At 36.9% G+C, this 6,065-nt stretch overlaps 1 long non-coding RNA gene across 1 annotated transcript; it reads right to left on the reverse strand.

Annotated features, from left to right (window-relative positions):
* Positions 1–375: 375 nt before the first annotated feature.
* Positions 376–2,593, reverse strand: LOC104942564 (uncharacterized). Its single transcript, XR_798024.1, has 3 exons — positions 2,483–2,593; positions 1,199–1,275; positions 376–895 (listed from the first exon to the last, which is right to left on the reverse strand). It is a non-coding gene; the product is annotated as an uncharacterized lncRNA (long non-coding RNA).
* Positions 2,594–6,065: the final 3,472 nt, after the last annotated feature.

Below are 6,065 nucleotides of genomic sequence, written 5' to 3' on the forward strand. Positions count from 1 at the left end.
AGTATTATCAAATTTATGAAAATAGTATATTACTATCAATCTTTGTTTGCTTTGGAGAATGTTGTACACTTTGAAGTCTTTACTGAACAGTCCTGCCAGTAGAGAATACGGGAAAACTCAAACCAGGGACGTGCAGGTTGCATGATAAGCGTATACTTTCTTTACAGCAGGATACCTTCTTAAAAATCTGCCAATTGTGTCAGCTGAGGCTCTCAAGCTTTACTGTGTGGCGTGGAAACTATTGAACAAACACATCTGGAGTCACATTGAGTAAACTTATGTTAGTATTCAACATGCCAAAGTAAATTTGGAATATGTGATGCGTTTTGTTTGTTGAGTCACAATAAAAACATTTCAAACTACAGTTCTCGCTAAAATTTTTTTACATTTTTGTTGCAAACCTCAATCTGGTCATAATAGGAAGGGTGTGTTTGGGCATGTCTCGACCAAGAGACTAGGAAGTATCTCGGTTAGAAAGGTGTGAGCATTACATAACTGGGATGAAAACAGTAAGCATAATCAGACATTATTTACATGTTGTTTAGGGGAATAAAATCCAGTTCTGAATGCAAAGTCTCAAATATTTGTATATGGGCAAATAATGAACAGCCTTTCTCTGAGAGTGTCTGCATACGTGTATGTGTGCTCTGTTTGCACAACATCTGTGCTAATGTATGTTGAAGTTCATGTGTGTTCATGTGACTTTTTGCTCGTGACCAGATGTGTCTGGCTACATTGCGTTGTTGGTTTTAAAATGATGCCGATTCAGCGCCATTCAATAGTCAGCAAACATTTCACCGAGAGGAAGTCGGCTGCTTTCACTTCAGCTGAACCTGCCAGTCTCAGGCGTGCAACCTGAACTCAGACTGCATCACAGCACGTCGTAAGGAAGAGGCTGACATAGAGAGGCGGATTTTTAAGGAAGAACAGTATGAATGTGTTTGTGTGTGCAAATCCTCTCAGATCAATCGAAACCAAGAATGCAATCGCATCACCACATTCTGCACTCCGGCTGTGGTTTTTCAGCAGAATAGAAACAAAACAAAAGTAGAGCAAAAACATATGCTGGCCATTTAGATCTCTCTTTGGGACCAGTGTTTGTGCAGATTTACTCAAACAAACATAACAATAATGACACATGGCTTTTAAAGTGCTGTGTTTGGAGTGAAATAAAGAAAGGGGTGCATGCAAGACTCACCAAAAGGCCTTAAAAGCTTCATTAATGTCGGTGAGACGTTTTGGTCCAGGCTGCAATTTTAATCCTTGCTGTCGTACCTTAACACACAAACACAAAGAGTTAAGACCCAGCAAATCCACACTAAAACACAGCATGTCAAGTTATACTTTACATAAGATCAATAGAGCAAATAGACTCTCTTGTGCACGCAAGCATAACAATAAATCAGTAGCTGTCAATAAACCAGAATCCCCACAAAACAGCTTAAGGAAAACTGTCCCTATCATTGCTCTGCCTACGAGAAATGTGAAGGAGCTGCAGCTGTCCAAGACAGATATATTTAAATGTAATTGTACACTGGATCACAGAAATGTAGGTAAAACCCTATAAACATATCTGATAGTATCAAATGGATGTGAATCCCCCCTTAGGAAAATAAACATGGCTTTTACATTTTATCTTAGAGCAAAAAGGCAGAAGAACTCTGTTGTGGATCGAACACTGCCACTGAAATCACTGCAACAACGGATTATTACATTATCGTTATACATAAATTTAATTAAATTAACCTCTTGCTTACAATAAAAGGTGACATGTGTTTCCTGAAACTTCCTACAACACAAAAATGATTCCATTTGCAATCACAAAACAAATAATCTACTTTAATGATTAGTAGATTTGTTCAGTCTTATTTTCTCAATTAATCATTACAGCCCTAATTTGCTTTATAAATAAAACACCCAAAGCTGTTGACACATAAATGCACCAACAGCCACTGACAATAAGAACACCAATGATTAGTTGATTAACAATACAGGAACTTCTCATATGGTCTTTATTGTTAAATGAAAAGCCCAGAACCCAAACAAACCGGTATCTCTTTTGTTTTTATCACAGAGTCAAAAGGTGTGCTCCTTCCTGGTTAATTTCAAAAGATGCAGTGAATTAAATTAACCTTATTAATCTACTGTCCAAACTGCAACCCCTGAGCCTTCTGTTTTTTCAACCTGCAAACACCATTTAGAAATGCCAATTATAAACACTTTATAATCCAAGCAGCCTAATTATGCAACCTGACCTTTGCCTGCCTCTCTGAACCTCCAGCTCTCTTTTTGTTTTTAACACAGGCCTCACTACTGTAATGCCTCCTCCTCCTCCTCCTCCTCCTCCTCCTCCTCCTGCTCTCTCTGCAGCAGCAGCAACCTGAGATGCTGTGTATTCCGCCTGCCTGATTTTACCAACCTCGGCTACAAAATGCTTATTACCCGTCCCCTCGCGCCTGTTCTGACCGGACACCGAGCTCACCTCTCCGGGTAGTGTCAGCCGGTGGCTCCGTGTTAATGTCCGCTGAGCGTCGGGCTGTCGCTTGGCTCTGCGGCAGCTTTTGTTGCATAGGTTGCCCGCTACTCTCCTGCAACTGACGCCAGAGCTTTAAATACGCCTTTAAAGGAATATCTGTCGGAAGGAGAGACGTAGCGATGGCTTCCGTCGACGACACGGCTAATTTGCATAAAAGGGGCGAGGCTGCAGCGGTGAAGCGGACAGATTCAGAGACAGCTTCATCCCGCAGGCTGCTGAAACAATTTCATAACATTCATCTACTACTTAGTAATTATTTATCTGTTATCTAATATATCATTCCAATAACTTGTATATAGACTCGTATTGCACTATTCCACTTTTTTTTCTCACTTTTTAAAACTATTTTCTCTTTTGTATTTTTTAATATAGTATATTTTAGTTTAGTATGTTTTAATATTGTCTGCTTATCTGTATTATTGTGTTGCATTGTTGGAGAAGCCTGTGAGCTAATATTTTCAAAGACATAATCACACTGTAGCTATGTTAGTTTGACAATAAATAACCTTGAACCTTGACAGGCTGAGATTTTAAAGGTGAATACCATCAAAAATATTCAGTCACAGAAAGACTAAAAATACGTTTACCTACAGTTTTTAAGTAGCCTACGTTAATTGTTTTAGTATTTCCATTGTGTGCTACTTAGATATAATCTGCTATATCCCTAATTATTATTTTACTGGTTAAATCAAATAAATAAATGGATAAAATAAACCTTACCTAAAGGAAATTCTTTGTCAGAGATTGTTCACACATTACAAACACATGAAAGGTATAATGGCAAAACATATATAAAGTGTAAACAATAGATTAAAAATAAAAGTTAGAGTAATTGAATGTTTATTTTTAAGATAGATAGTATTACATTTCAGACGGATAGATATTCAAAGACGCTAACAAACAACACAGGCGCAAGATAACGAGAATGGTGTGGCTGAGTTAAGCCAGACCATTTTCTTTCTTTTACTTTTTGTTTTGTTGGCATGTACTACCTCACAGATGTGGGGTCTGACAGCCCCTATATGCTGCATATGCAAAAATAAAAACACCTTCAGTTTTTGTCCTGTTGAGATCTTTTTGAAAACACATAAATGTATAGAAATGGCAACCCTCCCTTTAGAATCTAGAAGAATAGAAGTTCCAATTGAGTTATTTAGTATTTGGTAGGGGTAATGCTGCAGAAAAAATGTTGTTAAAGGTGACCCAGGGCTAAACAGAACCCAACATAAATATTGAGGTTTAATGAAGTCTTGATTTGACTGAATAATGGCTATTTATGTAAATAAAACACTTCAGTATACTGCAACATATCCAAGTCTATTTTTTCCAGATAAAATCAACAAAGTCTCATGCATACAGTAAATCCCAATTATGGATTATTTGTATAGCTTTGTTTATTTAAGCTTTTGAATTAATCACTTCATTAAGATAAAATCAAGTCTTGGCCGGATTAACCCTCCCTAGGGAGCCCCACGGGGGGGGGGGTAGAGAGAAAATGAACTGAAGAGAAAGTGCTACCAAAACAGATCGGTAGCTGCAACTTATCTTCGATAGCAGCCGAGGCATGACTGGACCTGCATATTGAGAGATTAACAGCTTCTTATGGCTTTATGTAACACAACAATGTTCAGCATACACATAAACATAAAGATTTACATGAATAAAAATGTACATGCACACTCATAGTATCTGAGGGACTGGAATGAAGTTTTAGTTTGGATTGACCGTTCTTAAAAGGGGGAACAGCGGTCATTTACAGAGTAACAGCCCTGTAAGGATTCAGTGCTTTGCCCAGTGACAGCTGAGCTGTTCTAGCATTATGTTTGCTCTTCCTATCACTCTGCCGTGGTGAAGCACAACAGGAAGCATGAGTCTGAAATAAGCCAGGCAACTAACCAACATTTAAGGGGTAATTGAATTGTTTGACATTTTTCGAACAAAGATTATCAATATCTTGTTTGGTTTTCTGCTCTTCTCTGTCATATGTCAATGAAATGTGAATACAATGGGGGTTTTGGACGGAAAATATCTCCTTGACCTCTTTTATTACATAATCAGGCACAATCTTCACATATTTCTCTAAACATTCACAGTCCCCTTAAAAGAGTGCATGATTAATGTGATAAACATGTTGTTTATTACATTGGAATACAGCCCAACAAAGTAACAATCAGTCTGGTGATGCTGGTGTGTCAGAACAGGTGCGGTTATTACTCAGGGACAATGCTGTTCCGAGAGACGTGTTGGCATCTCAGATCCACACTGCCAAAAACCTGTCACACACAGCTGGGTAGCTACTGCCATCAATGTAAACACTAGGGCTGCTCAATTAATCGTATTTTAATCGCGATTACGATTATGGCTTGCAACGATTACGAAAACAACGTAATCAAAATAAAACGATTATTTTTTTATTATTATTTTTTTTTTAATACTTTTTTGTTGGGTTTTTCAGTTAAATTATACTTAAAGTTCAGGGTAATCAACAGTTAAAAACATACTGTTCACATTTTTTTTCTCCAATAAATTGATGTTTTCAAAGTAAATGGATCATCGTTTTTAATAATCGTGATATCAATTATTGACCCAAATAATCGAGATTATGATTTTTGCCATAATCAAGCAGCCCTAAAAAACACCCAACTAAAACACAAATTCTCAGATTTAAACGCATTTAAACCACCAAAGGGAGATTCTGAAAAGATAATACGTCATATTGTGCTCTCCATAACTTCATAAAAACACAAAATGGGGAAGCATAATTTGAAAAAGGTATTTATCTGTAGAGTTTTTTGAATCTGCAATTCCAGCCACAAGTTGTGATGTTAGACGATCAACCCTCAAATTCCCAAGACATGTCATTATGGCATGTTTCACCACTGCCCCAGAAATTAAAATTAAATTAAAAAATATATGTTATATTGATAATCTGGGTTAAAGTCTTTGAAAGTGAACTTCGATGACCTCCTGTAGGGAAATCTTGCTCCAACCTTAACTTGTCATCTAACAGCACCATCTTCTGGTTGACTCTGGAAAGTGCAGGAAATGGGGATTAAATTAAACTGGAGAATTGTGCACTGTGATGGGAACAATATGAACAGCTTTTCAGAAAACTTTGAGATTACTTTGTTGGATTGTAAATATCGGCATATAGATACCCAAGTTCTCATGATAAACCGTGACAACATGTTACATTATACCTTTTATAGTGTTTGTTCCCCCAGTTTTATAGAAAAACATTTCAACGTGGTCAACTTTTCCAGAGCAAAAGTCTTTAAAGTAACTCCCAGCTTAGTAAATAACCCAAAAGCGAGACTTCCTCTGGTTGTAATAAAGACAAACTGAACACTTACTTTATAAAATGTGTATTTAACTTTGTTCACTGTGGATTAAATATAAGAAAATCTTGTTAACAGTTGTATAGTTTCATATGAAGTCTTGTAAAAAGTCAGGTAAGACAATATTCATACATCAATGGTTGAGTTTGCAATGTCACATTGTTTAGTCTTATATTGACATTGCCAGTTAT

This window comes from Notothenia coriiceps, unplaced genomic scaffold, assembly GCF_000735185.1.
Source record: "Notothenia coriiceps isolate Sejong01 unplaced genomic scaffold, NC01 NC01_scaffold00000339, whole genome shotgun sequence".
In the NCBI taxonomy this organism is placed as follows: domain Eukaryota; kingdom Metazoa; phylum Chordata; class Actinopteri; order Perciformes; family Nototheniidae; genus Notothenia; species Notothenia coriiceps.